Source organism: Lineus longissimus, chromosome 3, assembly GCF_910592395.1.
Source record: "Lineus longissimus chromosome 3, tnLinLong1.2, whole genome shotgun sequence".
NCBI lineage: Eukaryota > Metazoa > Nemertea > Pilidiophora > Heteronemertea > Lineidae > Lineus > Lineus longissimus.
The window spans coordinates 7,360,671-7,378,698 of record NC_088310.1 but is presented as its reverse complement, the minus strand read 5'-3'; the positions used below and the strand labels follow the sequence as shown (position 1 = coordinate 7,378,698).

At 39.1% G+C, this 18,028-nt stretch overlaps 1 protein-coding gene across 2 annotated transcripts in view; it reads left to right on the top strand.

Moving 5' to 3' along the window:
- Positions 1–18,028, top strand: part of LOC135485624 (uncharacterized) — a 147,177-nt gene that overhangs the window by 106,643 nt on the left and 22,506 nt on the right. The gene's annotated exons all lie outside the window — the stretch shown is intronic.

Here is an 18,028-nt window from a genome sequence, read left to right as displayed (position 1 = left end):
CTGTAAAATGCACTTTGTATCCAGTTTTGTCGAAAGGAGATCTGCCTTCAGTGCATTGAGATTTCGCTTTGCAAGCCCATGTAATCGCTGGAGAGCAACGTTTGAGAATGAATAATGAATGAGCAGCTATAGTAGCACTCTCTAGAAGAAGTTCTTTTCCACGCCCTTTATTGCCAAACCACTCACCACATGCTTGAAGAAAAGTTCTCATTAAGTCACAGGTGTCTCTCGCCTAGAATTGCCTTCTCAGTGTTACAAACCCCCAGATCCCACCTGTAGCAGCCAAAGTGATGCAGTATTAGAGCATAAGAAATACTGTGACACAATTTCTTGCAATTACATCGATTTCTGCTGAGATAATCAATGCGTTGTCATTAAGACCAAATTTTCTGCATTTCGCGGCAAATGGATGCCTTATACACTGCATGTGAATAGCTATGGTTTTTTTAGCCGGACATCTGGAAATGTGGTTTTTATGCATGATATGGATTGCAAGTTGATGGCAATGTGAAGGCCACAGGAGAGAATTTTGCAGAATTTCGTGCTTTGTGTTTAAGTGAAGTAAGTCATACAAAGATGACTGGTGGTTGGTTGAGCTTATTACAGAATCACATGTTCATTCCTTGAAAGTTAGTGACACTTTCTTGCACATCCATTACATTTCCATGATCAGGCTTATTCAACTACAGTATCATGCCATTTGGTTTCTCAAATGCTCTAGCTGTCTGTCACTCCACACCAGCAAGGGTTAATTTCTTTCTCTCAATAATCCTGTGGGCTAACATCTGATGCCCAAGTCTGAAAAATATTTCACCCGAGTTCAGAGTCTCACGTTACAGGATCCTGCTCAATTATCCATCCGATTTTTGATAAGTCTTTGATCGAAGCCGAGAAATAAAGAAAGCACATGAAAATACAACCATAACCTCATGTCCGCAAGCCATAACCTCTCAGAAAAAGTAAACAAAGGTTTGATGTGCGAAGATCAAGGTCTACGGAGCCTGATTGATGGCATCATTAGTTAAACTTGCCGCTCTCTTAAACTGGAAATGGTAACATAGACGGGCCGTGCGTTGCATCAAAGAATTAAAGGATAACGTGCCAGATAGAACATGGCTGTCTGCTTTTTATCTGGGAAGAAATCTTGGTGCAGTGTTACAGATTAGGCTGTTCTTGGGGCACCGTCATTAATACAAAGTTGGTTTGATGTTAACGTTCATGATTCTTAGAAAATAGGCATAGGTTTACCTTTATACTACTTAATGATGCTTCACTGATGGTCCATGCAGTTACTCTAAAGTACAGATGGAAGCCTTCTTGTTGATTCAGAGTGTATTATATTTTAAATTATTCAGATTAGTGCGGTGGGTGTTCGTTTATCTCGTTTACTTGGCGATGACAAATTTCTTCGTTAATATCTGTTATCGGCAGGTTGGCCGTTAATGCCAATAATGTACTTTAGCCATCCTAAACTGATTTATCAGCCTGACCTTGAAAATGGGAAATATACAGCCATCTATTTGGACTAATATGTTATCTGTGTTTATGTAAAAGGACAATTCATCACAGAATTTCAATTTGTATTCAGTATTCAGGCTGCTGTTGCTGGTGATGACGAAATTGGTCGTACCGTTAAAACCTAACGGTGCATTTCTAATTTCGAATACGCACCAGGTAGTTTTGAATGTTCTTTCACGCTATAAATCAGATTGTGGCAGATTTAGGATTAGAATCGGGTAGCTTCTCGACTCCTTTTACATCCACGAAGATTGATGGGCGGTGACTCGTTGGATACTGATGTCGTAATCGCCAACATCGAGCGACTGACTTGAATTTGAGTTTAAGGATATAAATGTAAATTTCTGCATAGCAATTATGGAAAGGTCACCAAAACTGAAACCAAAGAACTTGGCCTTTGAGTAAACTCCTGGTCTGTTGGGCTGACTCTGGTGATGGTCAAAATGGCTCTCTTGGCAGAAATCAAGAGGTGGATGTGTCCTGAACTCTCTCCGCATGTTTCCTTTATAGTTTCAGTTTCAGCGGATACAATTGTAAAGATTTCACGGCTTGAAATGCATGTTTTCTTATAATTCTGCATGTTACTCAAACGTTGTTATTCAGAACAGAATCCTCGCATGCCAATTCTTCTCCATGTGTACTCCCATATGTTCTTTGTATCCCTTTCCACGTTTTGACATGTTTGATGAAAAACGAATTTTTCGAAAATGCTATAGTTGTCTTCTTCTTGGTATTTGACACTTAGGTCCATCTCTATCAACCCCCTGGGCTATGATTGTTATAATTCATTTTGCCACCTTCAGGATGTTCCCTCTGTAAAGATATTTTATCTTTTCCTAATGTTTCTGCCCAGCTGCTGCAAAAGAAATGAAGAACTAATTAGGCATAAGGAGAATTTAATGCCTTGAATTTGCTACATGTTGCTTTTCAGTGATACAAATGCAGTCAGATACCAGTGCTTGGCAAATTGCAAGCAAGATGAAATGACAAAAAAGGCTCACAGTTTCACTTTTCCGTGGTTGAGATTCCTTTGGGATTAGTTCCAATCCTGTAAGCCTCATCTGGCACATCTGAGCATGAAGACGAATTACCCTGGATGATGCCAGGCTTTCTTTTTGAGGCAAATCTCATTTCGTTTAAAGTTGTGCGTTATTGCACGTGCAGATATTGGGAGCTTGTTTCTGTGTTTTGTGATGAGCTCCCTGTTGGGGTAGCAAAGGTTATAACCTATCCTGACCCTGTTGTTTATCATAAACAGTGGTAAAGTAGAGATTGACATTTTGTCATCGGCTCACCCATTGACTTTGTGACATTGACCAGCTAGGTTATGCTCGATAACTTTTCTAGCTTATATCATTTCTCTTCGTATCACCAAAGAGAAGAACCGTGCCATACTCTTGAGATCTTATCGCATCAAAATTGATCAGTTAAACAAGATGCAATTTCTTGTTGACTTTGGCAGCCTTGGTTTGTTGGATTGCAAACTCAAGAATTGGTATCGAGTAATCAACGAGGTGGTCTATAAATATCACCATCCGAGGCGTTTATCCAGGGTCCACTCTGTCTTTCACCAAGCAAATGACATCATTTCCTTATTCATTACCAATGATAAGGGAAATCCATATAGCGGTAATCTGTAATTATGTTGACGGCGAGATCACTTTTCCGCGATCATTACGATGCATAAATACGCATCCAGGGTTGCGAAGGGTCTCAGCCAATCGAACGAGTGCATTCTGTTCGAAACCGATGGAAGTAATTCCGGGCAATTAACTCGGCATCTTTCCCAATTAACATAGGATTGCGCACTGGATGCTAATTTAGGCGACTAGCATGTTCTGAATGCAGAAAAAAGTTATTTGAGGCGGGCTGATTCACGTTTTTTCCTGCACAAGGTCGTTGAAGTATTATGTGCATAATCAAGGAATCCTATAATGCTTTCTGCAATCAAGCATCGAACAAGGTCATTCTTTGATCATGTCGCTCTACCAAAAATTGCCTTTTGATTTGAAGTTTCCGCTGATGACTGGGTAGTTCGTTTCTCAAGGCCACTGGCACTGCTCTATGCATATTTTGGTAATCTGATCAAGCAAACATGGACTGTCTGCAAGGAAGCAGTAAATGAAGGAGGAAGCGATAAATGTGTTAATGAAGGTCATGCTAAGCTAGTGGAAGGCCGAGTGAATGCGCTGAATACAAATAGATGGTCTTGCATCATAACAGCACACTGCCAGGGTCTGTGGATTAGATGCCCCTGAGGAACTTTGGAGATGTGATGACAATGATTGAGAGGAAATGATGTAGTGACCAAGAGATGCCCCTCCAAAGAAACCAAGGTATTGCATAGGCTATTCTTCTTGTTGGCACTGGCCAAGGTCAAGGTCACTAGCTATTTGAGTTAGCTGCTTCATGCTGCTAGGCTGCAGAATATTCCAATGTCGTCTCATTTTGATTGCTCCAAACATGCTAAACACACATACATGCAAAACATGTCAATGTTTGCATCAATAACACCATGTTTTTATTCTGCATGCTTAAGTAGTAATCATCGATTTGAACGTTTATCACTAATCACTATTTAATGAACGCTGCTACATGTGTAATCATTGTCTCATTACCGCTGTCCAGACAAGCACTGCTGTTGGAATGCGTTCAGGAACTTTAACATTTCCTGTTAGAGCATTTCCCATTTAGGTGACTCATTAATTTTGCAATAATCGTACTATGTACTTGGCAAAGAGCCGAGGTCATTATGATATGTATCATTATAGATGGACGAGAAAAAGTCGGGCTCAAAATACTATGGCTGTTATAGTCAATAGTTTCCTAGAATTCCTGGGGCACTGGTATCTTCTTTCCTAACTGCTTATCGCCTCTTTGCCCAGGTTGCACCTTTTGCTAGCATCAGTTTCAAGTGATCAGCAGAACAGCAGGACGTACTACTCTTATGCATCTTTGATTTGGGTGAGAAACGTTTTGTTGCTGCAAAAAGGGATATCGAATTTATGGCTGTTTTATCTTGCGTTATACTACTTAATTGAAAATGTATCACTTGGAGGTGAGAGAGGAAACATCACAACATTGGCGTAGGTCCTACAAGAAAAATTGGTCTATTCACCTGATAAGTTCTATCTGCCGAGTCGTGTAGAAAAACCAAATGTAATTTTTCAAAATGAAAATATTGAAATACAATGTAAATACCTCGATTACGACATATATCGTTTGATTTTTCACATGCAAAAAACAAAATAGATTTCTGAGAAAGATAAAGGAATTTGAACTTTGATATCTCTTTGTTGTTGTTCTCTGATGACATGTTATAATATGCCGTCAATCATGAGTGTGCATTTCCGATGGAGGCACCCCTTTGTACCAAATAACCCTCCCCGGGGTTATAAACCATGCCAAGGATATGTCATATCGATTATTTTGATATTTTGGTTATAATTAGTGTCCGGATACTCGGGTCTGCTAAAGGGATGCCAACCCTTCCAAACGACCCTGGGACAGAGCCCCTGAGATTGTTGTGTTGATCTTCCTTTAATGTCTGCTAGAACTGATGAAAAATAGATAGATAGTAGCGTCATAACACTATGTTGCGGATCTTGTTACTATCGTGCGTAGTCACTGCCAGAAATATCACATTTTACCTTTAATCAGCCGGGGGCTCAATCAACAAAACGTAACATTACGATAAATCGATAAATGTAATCTTTGGGTGAAATTCCAAAGGTTGCCTAACAACAATTTGACTGCGTAGTAAATATTTTTTGAAGCTATTTTCTGCTATTGCTGTAAATGTTTGCGTGCCTTTTATTTTCAAGTGTACTTATCAATGCAGATCTGGCCGCAGGAAAAACAACTTTTGAAGTTACTAGTACAGGGTTGTCAAAACACTAAATTAAAAGTTTGCCAATGTTGCAATTTTACAAAACTGCAAAATAATATGTTTGCAAATATTTTATGTCTCTAAATATTTCTAAATCAACAGTTTGGTGTCTTTATTCACTGATTGTCTGTGATGAGAAATATAATAAATTTTTACGTTCAAAAGGAATTTATAAGTGTTTCATGTGGGGTTTGATAATAATTCTGTAGTTCAGTTATTTTGCGTATGAATTTTGTGAAAATTGGTATTTGTATAGTATTTGTATTTCTGTCGACACAACAGCAATGCTGAAATTTATATTCAGTCAGTATTTATGCAATTGGAAAATTTCAAATACAATTTCAAATTTCAAATTTTTAACAAACGGCGCTGGCCTTTAAAGAGCCTGGGTAATCTGTACGTGCGCAGTTTCAAAAATATGTTGTAAATGGTACCCAATTGCTCACAACTGACCTTCAAAATATCATCCTGATGGATTTGGAGCATGTCTTAAAATACCTTCTTTATTTCCTTATGCAGTTAACATAACAATCAAGGTACTCACATATGGATTTTTGCTAGTAATTTACGTGAACTGCATCAGTCAATGATGCAAGGACTGCAAGCAATAGTCGATATTGATAAGGTGCATGTATTGACTGATAGGTCACGCAACCCTGGATGCTGAAAACTAAGTTACCTGACAGCACTTAGTGAGAAAAATATGTTACCTTAGAAGCAAAATGCTTGTAACATCATATTGTGGAATTGAGATCCTCTTAATCCATGTTATGACGCCATCAGAATAAAAAAGAGTGTTACCTTGAGATAATTATTGTGCGACCTTGCTGTGTAAGTAGATCAGTGAGTGATAAAAAGTGTTCCTTGTGTTATCATATTGTGAATGAAAAAACACATTATTCCATGTTTTTGACGTTAAGGCATGAGTTGATAATTGTTTTTTGATGGTAAGTAAGACATTTCCTTGGAATTAATTGCTTGTAAGCTCATACCATAGAAGTAAGACCTTCGAAATCATGTTATGTCGTCAGGACATTGGGAAAAAAAGAAAACGAAAAATGCTTGTGAGACTGTACTGTGGAAGGGAGACCTTCTTAATCCGTATGTGGATTCAGGATTTAGGGAAATGATTAAAAAAAGACATCCCCTGTAAGAAAATTCTCACTTGTCGAATTTGTGAAGCTGTGTAGATGTTGTTGGAAACTTTGATGACAAAAAGACATTTCTCTGATATTGGAGATGAGTTTTGCCAGGGTTTTCATTCTAACAGTTCATCTTTCTTTTGTCTAGATGATGCCTAAGTTATGCCTCAAAGGGGCTTAAGAAATCTGATAAAGGGTGTCACCATTGATAAAAGCTCTGAATACCCCTATTATCTCATTTAGCCCTTTGTCTTGACGAGTCTGTCTGGGTAGGTGAAGAGTTTAACGTGTATGCTTCAAATTGTCCTTTATGCAAAACAAATCTTTGCAAATTATTGCTAAATTGAGACCATTAGTATTTAAGTACGATAATCCTCTGAGGAGTCAAGATATGAAAAACGAAATTATGCACTCACTGCACAGATAACTTGAACAGGTTTTCACTCTCTTTGATTGCTTTGCCTTTCCTATATGGCTGAACGAAACCTGAACTTGAAAATCTCGATGATTTATCATGCGGGTAGCCATGGTCATTTGTGTTAATTAAGCATGCACATCCTTTAACTAGATTTAACTAGATTAACTCAGATCGTTTCGGCTTGATTACTTTACTTTAATTAGGTAATTTGGCAATAAGAAGCATTGGATCTTTCATTGTTTTTGGATGCTTGTAAAGTGTGCTCGTAATATAGACATTGTTTTGTGAAGGGGTTGAAGTCTTATTCGGGAAGTTGATTTGAATTACTTTTAGTTGACCAGTCGACATAGCTTCCTAATCTGTCAATCTTGAATTCTGCCTCCCATATCTTGCTTGGCCAGACTTCTCTGTATCCTGGATTTTCCATCCACACACACCATTGTCCATTGCATGGTCCCTCTTTGCCCATTGGTAAGTATCTAGTCAAATGATCTGAGGCTCAGAGTGAGAATAGTCTTGCCAGCGACCATTGCAGTTTATTTTCCTGGGCTTTTCTCACAGATATCCCAAAGAATAAAAAGAAACCATACAGTGGGGATCAAGAAATTTGGTAAAGGGGAGCACAGCCCTACCTAGTGAGGACCAAGGCTGTGATTTGGAAAACGGGGAGGATATAATTATAACATTTGTAGGCAATTTCACACAATTTTCATTGGTGTGGGCAGACTGATGTTGCCTTAAAATCCAGAGATTCTTAAAACCTAGACCCTTACATGTAGTTACCAATATTGTTCTCTGGGTGTTATCATGTCAAAACTGTTAATGTTTGGCATGTTAAAAGCCAAGAAAACACTGGGTCAGTTTCAACCTTTAGCAAATATCTCTTGGAATTTGTGTTGCCATTGATCAAAGATAAGATGGCATTCCTTTCTTAGAAACTTTGAAACTTGAAGAGGATGTATGTAAGTTGCTGATGAGCCGTCTAGACTGATAGCTTACCCTGGATATCCAAGGCTCCATAGCTGAGGAAAACCTATCTTGTTGACCTAAACATGCTGAAGTATTTGGATCCAAGGTTGTATACTTAAAACAACTCCAGGTGAAGAAAGAAAAACAATTGCATTCTTGCAGGAAACGAATCTTATAAACTTGTTATGATATCAATCTGGTAATCTATACTTGATCTGGTGTATCATTTACTTTGGAATGATTTTTGAGGAATAGGACATGGCAACTGGAAGTTATATCTCATTATTGGCACCTAAAGCTAAGCAAAGATACTACTTGCTTGATTCTATGATGGACAGCGTGAATTTCCTCTTGCAGGGCAGTTTGCAAAACAAGTGTCAGAATCTTGGACTTAACATAATCATTCTTTCCTAACTTTCTTAAAAGGTGCGATTTTTGAATGGAAAGAAATCTCAAAAGCCATCACCAACTAATTTTATTCTCGGAAGAAAATCCAGAAAGTCACCACCTCTGTCAACTGGTGTAGCATTGATTACACATGGTAAGCAAAGAGCTGTTGGGTTTCTTACGAGCAAAGAATAAAGAAAGGCAAGGCAAATAGAATTCCTCCCACTTCATCAGAGAAACCTAAGCACCATACGGCGGGCGATATTGGTAATAGAATCGCTTCTAACCCAAGGTTACGCCATTCACCGCACATCAACTAAATCATTAAGGCAATTTGATGTCAACATGTGGTTCAATAATAGGGGTTGGTTCAATCGGTTTGCCCATCTAGAAGATTGGTTTGTAACAATCAGAGGTGTGGCACCCCACGATATCACCACTATAGACCCTCGAGGGAGGCATATCAATGAGCTTCGAATATGTCCCTTTCTCCGTCGCACCATGAGGGGTGTTCTCAAGTGACAAAGTGTGTGGTTTAATTGGTTATTCCTGCCTTCGTTATTGAAGGAAGGAAGACAATCAAGGGAGAAGTTGCTCTTGATCATGCTTGAATGGTAACTTCATGACCAGATGGTTGTTGGCTCCTTTCTTTGATATGACAATAAAATTAATTTTGTTTCCTTCTGATTGTCGTGTTTAGTGGCGGGGGGGGGGGGGGGGGTAAAAAACACGTTTTTCATGCAGCTTAATTGGCCCCTTTTGAACTGGCGGCCCTTTAGATAACATAAGGGTTCTGGTCAGACATCATTTTTGGCAGTCATCAGCGTTGACAGGGCTTTATTCACTTCCCTATGCTGTGCCAATACTTCAGTCAGTGTTGTGTCAGTGCATCCCTATGACGCAATGCACTATAATGCATGTCCAGTGCATGGCAAAACGTCCTTGCCACAAAGGATCCTGTAGAAAGCAGGATACCAGTATACATAATAATGACCAGTAGCGAAGTAGCTAAGGGTACCGTAACACAGATGACCTCACAACATCTTTTCTTCATTTTCCCATCAAACAACTTAAACCAATCTGTTAGCATCATTACAATCTCAACATGCAACGCTATTGCCCTAACCTTTGCTAATTGCCTCTAATCCAGCTAACAGTCTCATTCTATTGTCCTCTACTATAATGGTCATTATTCTATTAGAAATACCATATCCTTGGGCTCAATCTGGAGGCGCCCGTTTCCTATAGGGAGCCTGCGGCAGAGTTCACCACGAGGGTCTTCACAATATCTTTTTCCTGAAGCTGTTTGACACCATATCGTTCAAGAGGCGAGAGCTTCTCAAACCCTGAGGCGTATTAGTAATACCATATTGCTTCAAAGTGACTTTGAGGGCCCCTGAGGCACTTACCACTATCCTTTATCTTACCCTCAACGTTACTTGTCGATCCTCGCTTCAGGCAAGTTTTCCTGCCGATGTTCTCTTTTGGCGAACAAAGACCACCCCTGTTGGTTTCTACTCCAAGACTGGCAACCACCTCAGCTTGTATTGACCCATGGATCATATTTCAGGCATTTATTGATGAGTTTTGTCAATTAGTTTTTCATCAGAATCATTAAGGATTCTTGAGAAAAAGACATTATTATATTTCACAAGAATGGAAGTAACAAGGACTTGTGAAATCGATCAAGTTGGAACAGCGATTCCATTAAAGTTGCCGATTGGACTTTATGTCAACGAACATGTCCTTTATCTTCCTTTCAAAGACCTCAATACATTCATTGGTGTAAATAATCAGCGATCATATTTTTGCTTCCCCTCTTTCTGCCCTTTTCCAAACCTATTGGTGTTTCATTACATCTGATTGCCTTTGGGTTCAAACTTTCATTTGATGAGAGCTTACTGGCATAGCCCCCTGCAACTCGACCTGTCCTGATAATTACAAAGGAAAGAAGGTATCTTGACATGATAGTAACGGGAATAGTCTGCAATTTAAAATAAGAGTAGCAGCAGATTATTAACTGCTCTTTTGTCTTCTAACATTCCAGATGAGTTACAAAGGAAAGAGAACCCGTCTATAAATGATAACTTGTCAGTTTGATCAAGCCTGGGCCATATATGTTATCAGAGAGTAATTCATAGCACTATCATGTCTCAATTGAACCACAGTATTTGACATGTTACTTTGAGCAGTTATATCTCTCAATTTTGTTGTCAACAGATGTAGTCATTGGAGCCAATTGGCCTTGATGGCAACGGTGACAGACGAAGGTAAGAGACACCAATCTGACAGAAATTCTGAGGGTCGTTCAAACGTGAAGCAAACTAAATTTGTCCCATCAGGTGCCCTGAGCATCCTTGAGCATCAGCAGCAAATGGTCAGTGCAGCAACGTCTGTCAGAGAGGCCAGTCAGGTCACTCTCCACTGCAGCAGCCTGAGGCGACCAATTACCATTAAGTGACTCGGTCATTAGGGCTCTTGCCCACCCTGGCCGCCAGTCTCACCTCAGCGATTCAACTTCTCCCCATGCTCCTACTCCCGAGTCCCTGACTCAGGTGCAGTGTTCGCTGGCAAAATGGTCGCTTTTGAGTACCCACATCATGCCTGCGGGCAATATATTCTCCACACTGCAGGGAGTCCAGTCTTCACTCAAGCCACCCCAGGCCATGGACAAGGCGTGTGGTCAGCCTAATTTCTGTATTACCCTTATTATCAGTGGTTTATTTGAAGCTTTCAACCAGAAATCTCAATTCTCAAATTTCACATCAGAAATATGGTGGTCATTTGTTGCAGAAGCGCTAATTCACAAAAATGTACTACAGATTGATCAGTTAATTACCCAGTGATTTGAAATGAGGAAACTGAGCATGTTTGCAAAGAAATGTATGCGCTTCCTCCTGTTGTCTTTGGGCGGTGTTGTGGTCGATTCCACCTCTAATCTGCTGTACATTTGTGTGTAGATCCCTATGCGGATGTGCAGATGATTCAAGCCAGCTTACAATGGACCAGACTTCTCGAAGTGCCAGCCGGTGCACTACCATTAGGTTCATTGCTTTCGGGATGTTTGGGTGACCATTATCCTGTCATGGATGTAGTCATTACCGCTTTGATGTATTCGTCTATTCTGAATGATTGCAGAAATAATGACGGCGGTGAGGAGAGCTCGGAGGTGCTTGTGCCGTAACTCAGATAAATGCTGGTTCTATTTAAGAGGTGATATAATGACTATGTTGTTGCCTGCCATCTATGTGCAGAGTGACAGAATTTAGACATGAGCTTGCCGTCTCCACTGGGTATACCCAGAGAGTCATGTGTTCGTCTGAAAAGGGATCTTAATTTCGGAGGACATTTCTGATGTCATGCTCAAAGGTGTAACTAAATGATTGCCTGCTTTTAGTGCCCTGCAACTTGGCACTCAAAGCTTCCTTGCATTAAATGCCTGAAGCGCTGCAAATGTTGCCAAGGGAAATTGCCAATTACTAGCCCTATGGATGTCGCCCAAAGATGCAAGAAACACAAGAACAAAGAACCCCTTCCAGTGACACCACATCCCTGGCATTTCATGCTCGAAGCGTCATGTATCTTTGCCAAGGGATGCAGCAGAAAATTTCCTCCCTACTCCTCCCCCAGAGGTTCATCAACAGCACAAGTGTCACAGGTGTCCGATGAACAAAAAGCCATCGAACACAGTCAAAGGGGACCTGTGTTGCCCTTTCCCTGAATCATCCAGCTCGAGTCAGGGGAGCGTGCTGCAGGATTGATGCGGACGGGGACAATAACACCATCGATGCAGCAGGTTTGAAAAGGGCCCCATTCCCCGTGGGATGCTGCTAAAATGAACCCCCATAGAAACTCGCCGAATCAATTAAATGACTATCCAAAAATGCAGAACTAATTTCTGAACATTGCCCGCGGTGTTTGCGATTGATTCAATATTGATGTGCTGTCGTTGCAACCTCTCGTCTACTAATTTCCTTTTTGGCTTTCGCTTCGATTATTTGGCTGAAATGAAAATAGCCTGTTATTGAAAGAAAGCAAACAGGCATGCGTATATCACGGCAACTGTTGCTATTGTTTTCATTGGGTAGTCGAGCTTGGAGTGTGGTATGAAATAAAGGGAATCTGACTTTGTTATGTTTGCCTCCTTTTAATTTCCTTCTTTTTGGAGTTGTTTGGCAGTTCTTTAATGTTTTGTTATGTCTGATCTGTGAAATTGAATATGCAAAGTTTCTGAAAGTCATTTCTAATGAACAACTGATGTTGTTTCTTTCAGGATTCTATGACGTAGCCAAAAATACAAATATCCATAAGAATCTACGTAAATGTGGGCGCTTACTGCAGGCATATTTCTATTTAAAGTGACAAACACTATAGAACAAAGCATTGATACTCAATACTCCTATCAGAACAAAGGCTTTAATTTGTATTAATTATAAGTCTACACCAATATTTGCACTTTAGTATATGTCATGACCTTTTCAGCGTGGTTGTCAAAGTGATGCCTTCAGAACACTAAACAAAAACAGCGTGTGTGTTGTTTGTTATTAATATGTGGGTGGTTACACACACTAAAAGATAAGAGAATCTCATCCCTGGAGAGGAGTTTTCTTTAAAACCTAGAGAAATCCCATAAAATACTTGGCTGTATTCCAAAATCACTATATGACAAAACCATTAACCAACTCTGGTTTTGACAACTCTCCGGTTAACCAGTCAGTCATGCCAACGGAACTGAATTTGAAGATTTTTTTGTAAAAGGGGGATGTATCTGTTTCAGCCATTTTGAGAAAAATGACTTCAAAGTTTGGAGGTCAAATGAAAACTTTTTATCATCAAAGTTTTACTGTCGGACCAAATGCCCTGAGATTTAGAGGACATATCGGTAACCATATGGGCAATGATGTGGTTATATTGGATATGGCACTTAAAGTGTTATGCTATTAAACTTTTCATTTGTTCTTCTCGTGCTTCACTTGTAGACTGCTTTTCTGAAAGTGTTTGATGTTACAGTGTTACAGCATGACAAAACCTTGATCAAAAATAAGATCCCAGACTCTGGTCGAATTTCAAGGGAATGTCATCTGTGAAAACCTCTAGCAAAGATAAAAGGAGTCGCGGAATGCATGTTCAGGTTGCGAGTTTCAATTTTCATATTTGTGGTCATATGTCAATGTACCCAATGCAAAACTAGATAAGAGTAACTTTTATGAAACCAACGACTTGGTAAGTTTTGGTGTCTGATAGTATGTTCTTTGTGATAAGAAATTTATACCTCTGAAATATATACGACATTGAAGATAACTTTTATGTCATGGCATTCTCGTGAGCATAGATGTCAGATATATCGGTTGCTACTGAATCTGAGATGTCACGAATCAGACAAATATTGGTTATGAGATCAGTTCATTGTCCTGGGTGTTTTTCTTTAGATTTCAAAGCCTCAGATGGAGTGTTTGAGGCCATTTGATGCGGCTAATATTTGGTCCTTTTGATGATGATATACTTTAGATGAGAAGGGCTTTGACAGATTTCAGAGAATAGATAATTGGTATGTGTGGTTACTGTTTCACATTGAGGAATAGTGATCTTGTGAACGATTCTGATTCTTTCACAAAAAAACACAAACCATAATTGCACAATCGGACAGGTGACTGATGAGGAATTTGAAAAAATGTCAAATTATTTCAGCAAAGAAAATACGTCAGTTGTTGCAGAGAAAAAATAGTGAAAGCATTATACTTGCACCGATGAAAGAGAATTATGCATATGCTGGTGATACAACTCGCTGTTAAATGGTTTCTGATGGATTACTAGCGGACTGTGTCCTTGGAATATAAATCCGATAGATCTGAGGAGTTATATTGATGGATCATTGTGACGTAATTTGCAAAATGCTCAGCACGGGGAATAACATGTGGTAATCTCTAAAATACTGACCTTCAGTTTTTTTATCGCTCAAGGACGTCTGGAGGATATTCTTGAGTGATTTTGTTAAATGGAGGTGAAAAAAATCTGGCTGGTTCTCAGATAAAATGTAATGGTTCTTTGCTTTGCCGTGTCTACTTATCTTATAAGAAGAGCTTAATTCCACACATGTTATATACATAAGTTGCAGTGTATATTTGTGTCTTGGTCGGGTGGAAACGCATCAAGAGCAACCTTGAGTTTATTGCGCAGTCCTCTATAACCCTTGATGCATGATTATTGGTGAACAACAAAAAATCAATCAAGTCATTAAATATGTGCAAACTTGTCACTTTCAATATGGAAACATCACCAAGGGATTGAAATAGGTTTGTACTTTTCGTTTCAAGTTGGTTTGGAATTTATTTAGTTTTTATCAAGAAGTTTTGCTGTGCCAGATAAACCGACACCAAGGGAACTTCAGGGAAACTCATCTTGACTTGAGCAGACATTTGCGTGTAAATTTGGAGTCAAGTGTATTGAGGATTGTGTCAAAATGGCTTGAAATGAAATTCGATTCATATCAACTTGACTGAAAGTTAATGTGTTATTTCTTGTAGAATGCATTGTAGATTGCATCAAACATTCGACTACCCTGGGAATGCCATGGTCATTATAGTAACGTACAAAGCAGAGCAATCTTCCATCATTATAACATCTGAATATTTAATAAATGCCAGTTACTTCAACATAGACACAGTTGTAATTGCAGTGCCAAGTGCCGGCAAATTACAGAAAGAATTTGACACACTTTCTCAATTTGCCTAATTTGAGGTGCGAAGCTACATGTAGGCTGGAATTCTGCGACTCTAGATTATTGAAATTGCCAAATAAGCTGTTATTGTGTATGCTAACTTTGACCTTTCTACGCTAGTAGTAGAGACAACCCTGGGAATAAAATACTATAATACTACAGACACATATTCAACCTTGACATTTACCAAGATCTAAAAATGATCAGGTTTTTCTGAATATATTTTTTTTTCAAGGGCGTTTCTATCTATCAGCAAAAAGTTCAAATCAGGGTCAAAATTCCACTTGCATTTCATGTTGCAATTCTTTCTAAAAATAATATCATATTTTGAATCCCGATTCCTTTTGAAAATTCTGGTTCGCCTGGGGCATTTAACAAATGTTCTCTACACAAGGATTGAGCATTGCTGATTGAAAGGAACACTGTTTAAACATTATGTATTTTCCCCCAAAGAAGGTTCAATTTTGTCATTTTCAAACCAAGGAAAAGATCGCCTATTCATATCCAAGGATATGAAAGTTGAACTGTCACGTTTTCACCTTGTTCATGAACAGATTTTACATTAAAAGTGGTTTCTTCAACGGACTTAAGGACTGATTCCAGTGCAGCTGAAAACCGTTTCGTGACAATTTGCAGTTGCAGTGAAATTTTAAATGTAAGAATAGCAAACTGCCAGTTTTGAACAAAACCATTTTAGTGTAATCAGTCCATACACTGTGGTGTGTGTAATGGAACAAGACTTGATCACTTCTCCAAGGTCTCCTCATCATCAAAAGGCTTGTGGTGTTTGACATGTTCCAAAGATACTTTGCACTTAATCATAACAAGATTTGACCTTCACCTCTCTAAATCACAAATCAATGTCTCGTGATCCAATAAAAAACAAAAACACCAGTTGATATCCATTTCGAAATTACAAACCACGCAAGGAGGTCTAAAGCAAATAGAGAGCATCGACCCACAGTCACAGACCAAGAAAAGCAATTCATTAGATAATGGCATGTGAAATTATCAGATTAAGAAATATTGGCGAATTGGGAGTCGATTTTACAAATGGCTCGATGACGCCAATAGTCTGATTCCAGGGATGTTCTGTTTGGGTATTGATTTGGTTGTGTGTAAGTTATTGGTTAAGGTGACAAGTAACTAGGCCGAGGTGAGAGAACAGTTTTGTTTCTACCGGTTGACTCTCTGTCAATCAGAAAAATATGAAGTGTCGATCCTGTCATCATTTCTAAAAAATCATTACTTATTATTTAGTGAAAGATCTGTAGAGAATGATGTTACTACTGATGACTTCATTTTAAGTCCTTGATGAACTGGTGTCGAATCCTGGCTCAAGAAAATGATACCAAGTGTCAGATAAGTGTCGATCACTTGGCTTTGGGGGGTTCAGGGTTTAAAGTGACTACTGCACAGATATCAAGGAGTAAAGACACCTCCCAGAAACCCATGGATCTGCACCTGAAAGATACTCCTTGATTCCCCTGGAGCCCAGACAAGCACCTAAAAAGACCCAATAGCTTCTGCGCTGTTTTAATTACCCGGCACGTATTGATATTTGGCACTGTAGCATGTTTTATTGACAAGACTAAATTGACCCTTCAGATGGTTTTTTCCATGCCAATTATCGAAAGTTTGCCGTGGCGGATCTTTTGGTGCAATGTTTCAATCAGTTATTGAAACGCTCATGTCAAAACCAGGTGACGTTTCCCATGCCGGCTTCTTCTGCTTGGTGACGTGTTTGGTGAATTCGAGAAAAAATGGTCGGGAAAGAAATAAGGCAAGGTGATTATAATTGGGCTCATCAGTGATGTCCGGGGAGCCAGGGTGTCTTTATTTCTTTTCTCTGTTCATGACTTGGGTTGGACTCTTTCTTTGTAAAATCTACAAAAACTTCGCTTCCAAAAAAAGATTCTGGAAGATAGAATGTAGCTTCCATATCTCTCTTTGGATGCAAACTTTGAAATGAATTTCCTATCCCTCTAACCATAATTTTAGCATCCCACTCGCTTTTATGTTGATTAGAAATTCATCGACATAAAGGTAGACACATTAATACATGATTAAACCCTCAGAATAGCTCTGCTCAAGGTCGCAAATATTATGTGGGCACTTTTGTTACAACTGTAGTAAAATAGTATGCAAAAAATAATGTCTCTAAACAGGGTAAAACGATATATTCAAGGTCAGATTGCATATTTTTATGCTTTGATCGGTATAATCCTTCTTGTTGTAGAAAGGCGTCATGAATTATGCATGTAATAATGCTTTTTGGGCTCCATGGAGGATGTGGTGTGATGTGAAACCCTGGTTCTGAGAACAGCATTAGCGGCTAATCCGTTTATCAATATCGAACTTGAGATGTAGAATTTATCTTAAGCGCCATGTCACTCGATGAGACAAGTTTGCAATTTGTAAATGGAACCTCGCTGTCCCACAATGCATCCCATTTATTGTAGTATTTCATTTTCTCTCAATCTCCAAAAGAGTTTTTTCCTTTCATAAATGATACACAGCTGTTTCCTTATATTAATGAATCTCCAAATCTCTGAATCAGTTGATCCAGCACTTGTCAAATGAAACCACACCGAAGTGCTTGATGTGGCTCAGAAATCAAAATTTCTCATTGAACGACTCATTGTCATAAAGGTTTCTTGAGTGATATTTCCATCTGACTTTCTTGTGATTGTCCCAATCTTATGATGAATTAATTAAAACTTGGCCACTGGAAAATCCTTATTATGTCATTTTGTACTCATTGGCTCACTGTCTATACATCACCGCTGTGTCCTTTGTCATCGTCATCATTGTTTATATCCTGTTTCAAAAACAGTGGCATGTTTCTTAACCGCTGGAGCTATGAACTTGAAACTTTGTACACAGGACCCCTCAGGTCAGGTGACCTCTGACAATGAATTTCGGTCCGTTTTGATTCTTGACTTAATTACATGCTTACTAAAGAGTAGAATGTATTTAGGACAGTC